Genomic DNA, 13,192 nt, shown 5'->3' with positions numbered 1-13,192 from the left:
GGTAGTCTGCAACTGTGTAGTTATAGACTACGCAGGATATTGATCAACAGGTATAGTGCATAGGGGAATGGCAGGTGAAATTTTAACCAAGTCCAGAGTGTTGCTGCTCATCCCAGTGTATGGAATAAGGCAGATGATCTTGTAGCACAGTTAGAGATTTGCAGTTATGATGTTGTGGGCATCACTGAGATGTGGCTGAAAGAAGATTATAGGTGGGAGCTTAATGTCCAAGGATACACATTGTATCAAAATTTCAGGCGGTGCGTGGATACAGTGGGGTGGCCTGGTTAGTAAAAATGAAATCAAATCCTTGCAAAGAGATGACAGAGGGTCAGAAGCTGTAGAATCCTTGTGGGTAGAGTTCAGAATCTGCAAGGGTTAAAAAGAACCTGATGGGTGTTATATACAGGCCTCCCACAGTAGCCAGGATATGGGATATAAATTACAACAGGAGATAGAAAAGGCATGTCAAAAAGGCAATGTTATAATAGCCATGGGGGATTTCAATGTGCAGGTAGATTGGGAAAATGGTGCTGGATCCCAAGAAAGGGAATTTGTAGAATGGCTACAAGATGGATTTTAAGAGTAGCTTACTGTTGAGCCCACTGGAGTAAAGGCAATTCTGAATTGGGTATTGTGTAATGAACCCGATTTGAATAGGGAGCTAAGGTAAAGGAACCCTTGGGAGCCAGTGATCATAATCTGATAGAATTCATGGTGCAATTTTAGAAGGACGAGATAAAGTCAGAGATACCAGTACTACAGTAGAGAAAAGGGACTTACAGAGGCACGAGAGAGGAGCTGGCCAAAGCTGACTGGAAGGGGACATTAGCATAGGTTGATGGTGGTGTGATGCAGCCTAACACCAAGGTTCTGGGCCATCACAGCACAGAGGTCCAATATGAATTGGGGGCTGCAGTCAGAGGAAATATCAGATGGGGTGCCAAACAGAGCAACCCAGCTGCTATTTAATGGCTGAGCCACGTTTGTGGCCGACGTTGATGTTAGATGGACAACCTCTGACCACCTGGTTGTATGGCCCACCATGGTAAGGAGGTGCACTGCAGGGGATAAGAGGACCAACAAGGTCCACATTGACATGGTCATTCCATCACTCAAGGACCTCAAAAGCTGCCAATGGTGCCTGGACATGACAGTTAATTTTTGCCTGCTGGCGCTCCACACAGGCTGCAGTCCAATTGTGCATGTCCCTTCTAAGGCTGTGCCACACAGACCAGTTTCTTTGAGGCCTTCCAGCCCGAATGCTGGCCATGTATTGAGTCAAAACCAGTCTGCCTCCGGTTTACGGGCACTATCGGGCGAGGGTGATTGGTTGAGACATCTCACAGGAGAGAAACCCCAGCTTCTCCGAACTTAACGTCAGCCTACTGCTGGGCCATGACTGCTGCTCAGTAAGTCTGGACCTCTGGATCAGTAGCCTGGTTGGCTGCCATGCCGGCATAATCAACCCCGATGTGTATGGCCACAATGGCTGGCCGAGAGAGGCAATCCGCTACGGCATTATATTTCCCCTTGATATGTTGTATATCAGTTGTGAACTCTGATATATAGGCCAGGTGGCATTGCTGCTGTGCAGACCAAGGGTCTGTTATTTTGGCCATCGTGTGCACAAGGGTTTTGTGGTCAGCAAACGCTGTGAAATGGTGACCCTCTGAAAGAAAATAAAAATAGCTCACAGCCAGATAGACACCAAGATGCTTGCGGTCAATCATGTTGTATTTCCTTTCAGGGGAACATAGCTGGTGGTTGAAGAAGGCGAGTGGCTGCCACACACCTCCCATCAAGTGTTCCTGCACAGCACCCACAACATAGACTGAAGCATCGGTACTAATGGCTATGGGTGTGTTCAGGAGCTGGTGCACCAGTAGGTTCATGTTAGAAAGAACTCATTTGGTATCATCAAATGCCCTAGCTATGTCTGCTGGCCAGTCAAGCACGTCTAGAGTATTGCCTTTAAGCACACTTTACAGGGAAAGCATAAGTTCAGTAGCTCGCAGAATGAAGTGATGATACAAATTCACCATGCCTAAAAATTCCTTTAGTTTTTCAGTATTATGGTGGGAAATCCATAATAGCACCTTCTTACCTCTGATATCCCCCTTGTGCATACTTCCAAGCACCTTAAAACTATGGTCCCTTGTGTTAGCCATTTCAGCCCTGGGAAAAGCCTTTGGCTATCCACACGATCAATGCCTCTCATTATCTTTTCCACCTATATCAGGTCACCTCTCATGCTCCGTCGCTCCAAGGAGAAAAGGCCAAATTCACTCAATCTATTCTCATAAGGCACGCTCTCCAATCTAGGCACCATTCTTGTAAACCTCTGCACTCTCTCTATAGCATCCACACCCTTCCTGTAGTGAAGTAACCACAACTGAACACAATACTCCAAGTGGAGTCTAACTAAGCTCTTATATAGCTTGAACATTACCTCATGGCTGTTGAACTCAATCCCACAGTTGATGAAGACCAACATACCATACACCTTCTTAACAACACTGTCAACCTGCACAGCAGCTTTGAATGTTCTATAGACACAGGCCACAAGATCTCTCAGATTCCCCACACTGCCAAGAGTCTTACCATTAATATTATATTCAGTCTTCAAATTTGACCTACCAAAATGAACGACTTCAAACTTATCTGGGTTGAACTCCATCTGCCACTTCTCAGCCCAATTCTGCACCTTATCGATGCCCTGCTGTAACCTTTGACAACCCTCCAGACTATCCAAAACACTTTCAACTTATGTCATCAGCAAACTTGCTAACCCACCCTTTGACTTCCTCATCCAGGTCATTTATAAAAATCACATAGACAAGGGGTCCCAGACCAGATTCCTGAAGTACACCACTGGTCACCGTCTTCCATGCAGAAAATGTTGATCTCAATAACTATTTTAGAAACATAGAAACCATACAGCACAATACAGGCCCTTCAGCCCACAAAGCTGTGCCAAACATGTCCTTACCTTAGAACTACATAGGCATTACCCATAGTCCTCTATTCTTCTAAGCTTCATGTAGCCATCCAGGAGTCTCTTAAAAGACCCTATCGTTTCCGCCTCCACGACTGCCACTGGCAGCCCATTCCATGCACGCACCACTCTCTGCATAAAAAACTTACCCCTGATATCCCCTCTGTACCTACTTCCAAGCACCTTAAAACTATGCCCCCTTGTGCTAACCATTTCAGCTCTGGGAAAAGCCTTTGACTATCCACATGATCAATGCCTCTCACCATCTTATATACCTCTATCACGTCACCTCTCATCCTCCATCACTCCAAGGAGAAAAGGCCGAGTTCACTCAACCTATTCTCATAAGGCATGTTCCTCAATCCAGGCAACGTCCTTGTAAATCTCTCCTGCACCTTTTCTATGGTTTTCATGTCCTTCCTATAGTGAGGCGACCAGAACTGAGCACAGTACTCCAAGTGGGATCTGACCAGGGTCCTATATAGCTGCAACATTACCTCTCGACTCTTAAACTCAGACCCACGATTGATGAAGGCCAATGCACCGTATGGCTTCTTAACCACAGAGTCAACCTGCATAGAAGCTTTGAGTGTCCTGTGGACTTGGACCCTTAGATCCTTCCGATCCTCCACACTGCCAAGAGTCTTACCATTAACACTATATTCTGTTATTATATTTGACCTACTAAAATGAACCACTTCACACTTATCTGGGTTGAACTTCATCTGCCACTTCTCGGCCCAGTTTTGCATCCTATCAATGTCCCATTGTAACCTCTGACAGCCCTCCACAGTATCCACAACACTCCCAACAGTGTCAGCAGCAAATTTACTAGCCCATCCCTCCACTTCCTCATCCAGGTCATTTATAAAAATCACAAAGAGTAAGGGTCCCAGAACAGATCCCTGAGGCACACCACTGGTCACCAAAGTCCATGTAGTATATGACCCATCTACAACCACCCTTTGCCTTCTGTGGGCAAGCCAGTTCTGGATCCACAAAGCAACGCCCTCTTGGATCCCATGCCTCCTTACTTTCTCAATAAGCCTGGCATGGGGAACCTTATCAAATGCCTTGCTAAAATCCATATACACTACATCTACAAAACTACCTTCATCAATGTGCTTAGTCACATCCTCAAAATTTTGCATCAGTGTTTACTGTGGAAGACACTAGCAGTAAAGGGACAGAGTGAGTGTAGTTGCTTTTACTAAGGAGAAAGGTCTGAAGGTGGATAGGTCACCTGGACAAGTTGGATTACACTGCAGGGTTCTGAAAAAGGTAGCTGAAGAGATTGTAGAGGCATTAGTAATGGTCTTTCAAGAATCATTAGACTCTGCAATGTTTCTGGAGTACTGGAAAACTGCAAATGTTACTCTACGCTTTAAGAATATTAGGATGATGGAATTGATGGCTTTGTGGCCAACATTGCAAATAATACAAAGGTAGGTAGAGGGGCAGGTAGTGCTGAGGAAGCAGGGAGCTTGCAGAAAGACTTAGACAAATTGGGAGAATGGGCAAAGAAATGGCCAATGGAATATAGCACAGGGAAGTGTATGACTATGCACTTTGGTAGAAGGAATAAATACGTAAATTATTTTCTAAACAGGGAGAAAATTCAAAAATCAGAGGTGCAAAGGGACTTTGGAGACCTTGTGCAAGATTCCATAAAGTTTGACTTACAGGTTGAGTCAGTAGTAAGGAAGGCAAATGCAATATTAGCATTCATTTCGAGATGACTAGAATATAAGAGCAAGGATATAATTTTGAGTTTTTATAAGATAATGGTCAGATTTCACTTGGAGTATTGTCAGCGGTTTTGGGCCCCTTATCTAAGAGATGTGCTGGCATTGGAAAGGGTCTAGAAGAGATTCATGAGAATAATTTGGGAATGAAAAGGTTAACATTTGAAGAATGCTTGATGGCTTTTGACCTGTATTCGTTGGAGTTTAGAAGAATGAAGGTAGGGAATCTCATTGAAACCTATCAAATATTGAGAATGTGGAGAGAATGTTTCCTATAGTGGGTGAGTCTAGGACTAGAGGGCACAGCCTCAGAATAGAGGGACATCCATTTAAGACAGAGATGAGGAGGAATTTCTTCAGCCAGGTGGTGGTGAATCTATGAAATTCATTGCTATGGACAGCTGTGCAAGCTAAGTCATCGGGTATATTTAAGGCAAAGGTTGATAGATTCTTGATTAATCAAGGCGTCTTAGGTTTGGTGGGGGGTAAGGGAGACTGAGGTTGAGAGGAATAATAAATCAGCCATGATAGAACGGCAGAGAAGACTCAATGGGCTGAATAGCCAAATTCTGCTCCTATGTCTTATGGTCTTATAAATGCTCATGTGCCAAGCTCTATCACCATTGGCAGGGCCAGAGTGTTTTCATTCCAACTTGGAATCAGTTAGCTCATCAACCATCCACTTCAGTCATTCAGCACCCATGTTGTCCTGTGTTGTAATTTTACCTGTTAGGCAGCCAGTTGGTATTCCTAATATTTCTCTGCATGCCTTACCGCCCCTCACAGAGTGATTATAGTGCAATAGGTCATGAAGTTATAGACCGTGGTGAAGTACAATTCTGTGCTACCAATAACACCACATGAAAGTCCAATTTTAAGCTTCCAGAGATGTTCTGTATCTTTTCCAAATCAGTGTCATCGTGGTGCCATCCACAAGGAGATCATCATTCATACCAATGCTTCCATGGATGAATGGATCTCCCACAGGAAGACTGCTGAGACGAAGTTGTACATTTACCTCTCCATTTGGTTTGTTAATCACCTGCTACAATCCTTCAGAAATCAGCCGTCCTGTCAATAGTAATGCCACGAATGCCAGAGATTGCATTTCCGAAACCTTGCTATCTGTAGTACTTTTTCCCAAGCGTTGTTTGATATGCAGGAGTACTGATTCATGTGGGAGGTGGCAGAATGTAATCATCAGGAAGGAGGCTTAGCTTCTAATTATTTTCAAATAACCTGTGTTATGTGGGTGATGCTGGCATGGATACATTCCTTGTGGATCTCTACCTGGCCCATGGACTGAGTGGCCTGTTTGGTCGTCTCAAAGGACAGCTAATGTCAACTCCACACCAGTGGGTACAGAACCTCATAAAAGCCCAGGCCAAGTATGGATTTCCTTCTCTGAATGATAACTAGAAAACAAATGTTTTGAATGACAATCAAAATGGTTACCATTACGAACTCTAGCTTTTCATTCCAAAGTACTAAAATACTTGCATTTACTGTATGTTCTTGGACCATCAAAGTCAAAGTTAAAAGTATCAAAGTATATCTAGTATATGTTACCATGTACATACCCTGAGAATTGTTTTCTTGTGGACAGTCGCAGTAGAAAAAAGAAATACAAGAGAATCAATGAGAAACTACTCCCAAAGACTGACAGACAATCAATGTGCAAAAGAAGACAATCACCTCATAATAAATAAGAAAATTAATAAATAATACCATGAACATGAGCTGTAGAGTCCTGAGAGATAGTCCGTAGGTTATGGAATCAGTTCAATTTTGAGGTGAGTGATGTTATCCATGCTGATTCAGGAGCCTGATGGTTGAAGGATAATAACTGTTCCTGAACCTGGTAGGGTGAGACCTAAGGCTCCTGGATATCCTTCTTGACAGCAGCAGTGAGAGGAGAGCGTAGCCTGGTAGGTGGAGGGTCCGCGACAATATACAATATGCTTCTTCCTTGTGGCAGCGTTCCGTGTGGATCTGCTCAATGGTGGGGATAGCTTTTCCTGTGATGGACTGAGCTGCATCAATTACTTTTTGTAGGCCTTTCTGATCTTGGGCATTGGTGTTTTCACACCAACCAGGTACTGGTCCAGATGCACAGCCACCAATAGGAGTTACCAGCACATTGTTGTTTTGGTGGTAACACCCATCTTCATAGTGAGGACACTTCCATCATGTTGGGTAGCATAACCATCGTATCGGGATGTGAATGCATATCCCCATACCGATAGTGCAGGCTTCTGAAAGGTACTATGCTTCTATGGTTGATTCTATGAAACTGTATACAGCGTTGAGAAGCTCCCTAACTGTATGTTACTGTACTGTTACCTCTAGTGGTTTTTCATGATGACACAGAGCCAGGTGATAGGGAGGTGCTGAGCCAGGGAGCTGAGCAAGGTATGATGCCACAAAACAACTAATTTCACAACATATACCAGTGATTTTAAACACGATTATGATTCTGAGATCTGAAGTTTTGGGTGGGTAAGGATTGAGGTTCGCTGAGAATGTTGTCTGAACAGGCTGTTGGACTGCTCTCCCATGTTTTGGACAAGTCCCCAGACCTTTTTTTCTGAAAGACTTTACAGGAATGGACAAACAGACATGTGTGTAAATGGTTTGGTACTTTGTACAGGAGACATATTTACAATGTTTACAGATAATTGAACATTCTTCAAACAGCGAACATCATCCCTGTGTCAAAGAACTCTACACTACATGACAACTGCCCATTGGCACTGACACCAATCATTATGAAGTGCTTTGAACAGGCAGTAATGACACATATCAGAAACTCCATTCCTGCCACATTGGACAGTCACCAACTGTTCTACGACAGACGTCATGGTACTGTCAACAGTGTAGAGCAGTGGGCACCTGTCATGCACCTGGCCCTGACACACAGAGAAAACAAAGGCATTTATGTCAGAATGTAGGTTCTGAAGTTCATTTCAATATTCTACGTGATTGTCCCACAGGCCTCGGTCAACAAACTCCTACTCCTCAGTCTAAGTACCCCACTATGCTACTGGGTGTTGGACTTCCTCACCAACAGACGTGAGATGGTCAGAATCACAACAGCTCCAATCCTGAGGAATGGTGCCCTGCAGGGTTTTGTGCTGAGCTGAGACCACTGCTCGACACTGCTCACACATGATAGCACTGCCAAACACCTGAATACTCACATTGTCAAGTTCGCTGCTGACATCACAATGCAGGGCTCATCACCAATAATGATGAGACGGCCTACGGAAGAGAAGTGGACGAGCTCAAGGCCTGGTGCTAGGCAAGTAACCTCTTCCTAACATCAACAAGACCAACAAGATGGTTACTGACTTCAGGAGAACTCACACCACTCACACCCCTCACACCCCTCTTTACACTGGTGGCAGAGCAGTGGAAACTGCGGGCAGTTTCAACCCCCTGGGAGTGCACATCTTGCACAACCTCTCACGGTCCCAGAATGCCTTCTAAACAATCAGGGAAGTCACCAATGACTCTACTTTCTGTGGAGGCTGAAGGGAGCTAGACTTTGCCCATCAATACTCACATCATTCTACAGATGTGCGGTAGAGAGCATTCTAACAAGCTGCATTTCTGCATGGGATGGAAACGGCATTTTGGGAAACAGGAAGGCTCTACAACAGGTCATCAGTACTGCCCAGTGCACCACCATAAAGACAGGTGCTGGAAGAGGGCCAGCAACATCATGAAGGTTCCTACCCACCATGCTCATGGACTGTTTGTCCCTCACCCATCAGATAGGAGGTTATGTTTAATCCACAGCAGGAGATCAGACTCAAAAACAGTTATTTTCCCCAAGCAATAAGGCTGATCAACACCTCCACCCACTAATTCACCCCTCCACACCCCCAACCACCAGAATTTTATCATTTCCTGTCAATCACGTTGTGTACAGATGCTCCTGTGCCTAGTGTCATTTTATGCACATACAATCAAGCTATGTGTATAAACTATTTTTCATATTTATATTTATTGTATTTTTTTATTATTGTGTTCTTTACCTAATGTGTTTTTTTTTTGTTCTGCACCGGATCCAGAGTAACAATTATTTCAATCTCCTTTACACTTGTGTTTTGGAAATGACATTAAGCAATCTTGAATCTGAATGCAAGATGTTGGAAGTGTAAAATGAGGAACAATTAGACATGGAAGTAGTGCGCACCTGAATCAGAAACTCACTAAGTTTCTCCACTGCTCTGACTGACCCAGGACCCATCGCTTAGTTCCATTCCAATCCCTCCTATCTCTGCTTATTAGTTTATTCCAGGCTATTCATGCACCCCGAGAACATTTTTCAGCATCATCAACACAAAAATAAATAATCACATTGTCAAGTTCGCTGAAGTGCAATCTTTTCAGAAAGCCCCAAGCATTATGTCTCCTAATTATAAATTAAAGAAAGGAAACTGATGGAATTAAACAAGACTTTTTATCTTAGTGTCTGCTCTGTATTCCAGTCACAGTAATTCCATCTGAAGTTTTAAAAAAATCAGTGAAAAGAGAAACAGAGCTAACATTTCAGATGAGAGTGACATTTGATAATGAAAGAGGGTGGCACGATAATGCAACAGTTATCATAACGCTTTGAAGCACGAACGACAAGGCTTCAATCCCTGCCACTGTCTGTAAGGAGTTTGTGCGTTCTCCTCATGACCATGTGGGTTTCCTTTGGGTGCTCCCATTCCCTCGCACATCCAAAAGACATAAGGGTTAATTGGTCACATTGGTGTAACTGGATGGCTTGGGCTTGTTGGACCGTAAGGGCCTGTTACTAAGCTGTTATCTCCAAAAAGATGGAATGAAGGCAGTGGGAGGAATAAACAGAACAAAAGCATTTTCTATGATAGTGTGAGATGACATCAAATATGTTAACAGGGGTGGATAGAGATTCAGATTCAGGTTCCTTTATTTAACACAGGTGCATTGAAACATACAGTACAGTGAAATGTGTCGGTTACGTTAACAACCAACAGAACCTAAAGATATGCTGAGGGCCGCCTGCAAGAATCACCGCACGTTCCGGCACTATTATAGCTTGCCCACAGCACTCAGCAGAACGACGCAGAACACTACAAAACAAAACACATCAACGAAACAAGACGCTTTCCTCCCTCCCACCCGCCTGCACACACAGACTGTCCTCCAACTCCAGGACAAGCCTCCAGGCCACCAGGCCCCAGATTAGTTGTGCTTCTTTGTCCATATGATGTGTGGCTGGTAGCAGCCCTGTGGGACTCTCAGTCAGTCTGCCTTGAAGAGCAGAGGCCATTGAACAGTTAGTTCAACGTTCAAGGTAAATTATCAAGGTATGTAGGGCATGAGATTTTTGGATCATTGGGCTCTCTTCCAGAGAAGGACCCGTACAGAAGAGACGTCTGTGCCTGAACTGGAGGGGGACTAATTTTCCTGGGAAGATTTGCTTGTGCTCCACAGGGGATTTAAAACAGAGTTGCAAGGGGATGGAAACCAGAGTGTCAGAACAGATGGTGGAAAGATTGTGGAGGCAGATGTGGTTAAGACCTCAGACAAAGTCAGGAATCAAAAAGTTGACCACGGTGCAACTAAAGTCCTGAGCTGCCTATATTTCAATGCATGAAGTATTAGAGGAAAGGCAGATGAAATCAGGGCATGGATCAACACCTGGAATTATGATGCTGTAGCCATTAATGAGACTTGGTTGCAGGAGGGACAGGACCGGTAGCTCAGTAGTCCGTGGTTTTGTTACTTTAGATGTGACAGAGAGGGAGGGATTAAAGGAGGCAAGGTGGTGTTACTAGTCAGGCAAAATATCACGGCATTGCTCAGTCAGGACAGATCAGAGTGAGGTGTTATGGGTGGAATTGAGAAATAAGAAAAGTTTGATCACATTAATAGGGTGAGACTACAGACCACCAAGCAGTCCAAGGGATTAAGAGGAACAAATTTGCAGAGAGATTGCAGACCGTTGCAAGAAACATATAGTTGTTATAGTAGGTGATTTTAACTTGACACGTATTGACTGGGACTCTCATACTGTAAAAGGACTAGATGGGATCAAGTTTGTCAAATGGGTTCAGGAAGATTTCTTAATAAGTACATAGAAGTCCCAACTACAGAGCACGCGATATGAAATGAGACGGCAGGTGACAGAAGTTTGTGTAGGAGAACACTTTGCATCTAGTGATCACAACGCCATTAGTTTCAAAGTAAATATGTAAACAATTAAGCCTGGTCTGTGGGTTGAGATTTTCAATTGGATGAAGCCCACTTTTGGTGGTATCAGAAAGGACCTGGCACGTGTGGATTGGGACAGACAAGATATGCTAGAGACACTCAGCAGGCCTGTCAGCATCTATGGAAGAAAGTACAGTCGACATTTTGGGCTGAAAACCTTTGGCAGGACTGGAGAAAAAAAGCTGAGGAGTACATTTAAAATGTGTGGGGAGGGGAGAGAGAAGCAGCAAGTGACAGGTGAAACCTGAAGGAGGAGGGATGAAGGAAAGATCTGGGAAATTGATTGGTGAAAGAGACAGAAGGCCATGGAAAAAAGAAAAACGGGAAGAGGAGCACTAGAGGGAGGCGATGGACAGGCAAGGTGATAAGTTGAAGGAAGAAAAAGGGGATGGGGAATGGTGAAGGGAGGGCATCACTGGAACTTTGAGAAATCGATGTTCTTGCCATCAGGTTGGAGGCTAACCAAATGGAATATAAGATGCTGTTCCTCCAACGTGAGTGTGGCTTCATCATGACAGTGGAGGAGGCCATGGATGGACATATTGGAATGGGGTTGGGGAGTGGAATTAAAATGTGTGGCCACTGGGAGATCCTGCTTTTTTGCGGCTGGCGAAGCTGTCTCCGGAAGTTGGAGGCAAAGTGGATGAAATCGATGAGTTCAGGAGGGGTGCAGGAACTTCCACCCTGCCATCAAATTCACCTGGTCCACTTCCAACACCTCCCTTCCCTTTCTCGATCTCACTGTCTCTATCTCTGGAGACAGCTTATCCACCGATGTCTATTACAAACCCACAGACTCTCACAGCTACCTGGACTACACATTGTCCAACCCTACCACTGGTAAAATCATCATACCCTTTTCACCATTCCTCCGTCTCCTCTGCATCTGTTCTCAGAATGAGGCTTTTCAATCTAGAACAAAGGAGATGTCCTCCTCTTTCAAAGAGAGGGGCTTGCTGTCCTCCACCATCAACGCTGCCCTCAACCACATCTCAATCATTTCTCGCACGTCTGCTCATACCCCATTCTCCCGCCACCCTACCAGAGATAGGGTCTCTCTTGTCCTAACCTAGCACCCCACCAGTCTCCGGGTCCAGCACATAGTTCTCCGAAACTTTCGCCATCTCCAACAGGATCCCACACTAAGCCCATCTTTCGCTCTGGCCCCCCCCCCCCACACATCCACATCCTGCTTTCCACAGGGGTCGCTCCCTACACGACTCCCTTGTCCATTCATCGCTCCCCACTGATCTCCCTCCTGGCACTTATCCTTGCAAGCGGAACAAGTGCTACACCTGCCCCTACACCTCCTCTCTCACTACCTTTCAGGGCCCTAAACTGTCCTTCCACTTGCGGCAACACTTCACCTGTGAGTCTGTTGAGGTCATTTACTGTGTTCAGTGCTCCCGGTGTGGCCTCCTGTATATCAGTGAGACCCAACATAGATTGGGAGATCACTTCACCGAGCATCTATGCTCCATCCACCAGAGAAAAGCAGAATCTCTCAATGGCCACACATTTTAATTCCATTTCCCATTCCCATGCCAATATGTCCATCCATGACCTCCTCCACTGTTGTGATGAGGCCACATCTAGGTTGGAGGAACAACACCTCATATTCCATTTGGTTAGCCTCCAACCTGATGGCATGAACATCAATTTCCCAAACTTCCGGTAATGCCTTCCACCACCACCCCTTCACCATTTTCCATTCCCTTTCCCCTCCTTCACCTTATCTTCTTGCCCGGCCCTCGTCTCCCTCTGGTGCTCCTCCCCCTTCTCTTTCTTCCATGGCCTTCTGTCTCTTTCAACAATCAACTTCCCAGCTCTTTACTTCATCCCTCCCCCTCCGTTTCACCTATCACCTGGTGTTTCTGTCTCCCCTCCATCCACCTTTTAAATCTACTCCTCACCTTTTTTCCCTCCAGTCCTGCCGATGGGTTTCAACTGGAATCGTCAACTGTACTTTTTTTCCATAGATGCTGCCTGTCCTACTGAGTTCCTCCAGCATTCTGTGTGCGTTGCTCGGATCTCCAGCATCTGCAGATTTTCTCATTTGTGGATTGGGACAGGCTGCTTCCTGGTAAAAGTGTGCTTGGTAAGTGAGGGGCCTCCAAAACTGAAATTTTGAGAGTACGAAGCTTGTATGTGCCCGTTAGAATAAAAGGGTAAAGGTAACAGGTTTAGGGAAGCTGGC

Source organism: Mobula birostris, chromosome 4, assembly GCF_030028105.1.
Source record: "Mobula birostris isolate sMobBir1 chromosome 4, sMobBir1.hap1, whole genome shotgun sequence".
NCBI lineage: Eukaryota > Metazoa > Chordata > Chondrichthyes > Myliobatiformes > Myliobatidae > Mobula > Mobula birostris.
Note: the sequence above shows the minus strand (reverse complement) of the source record.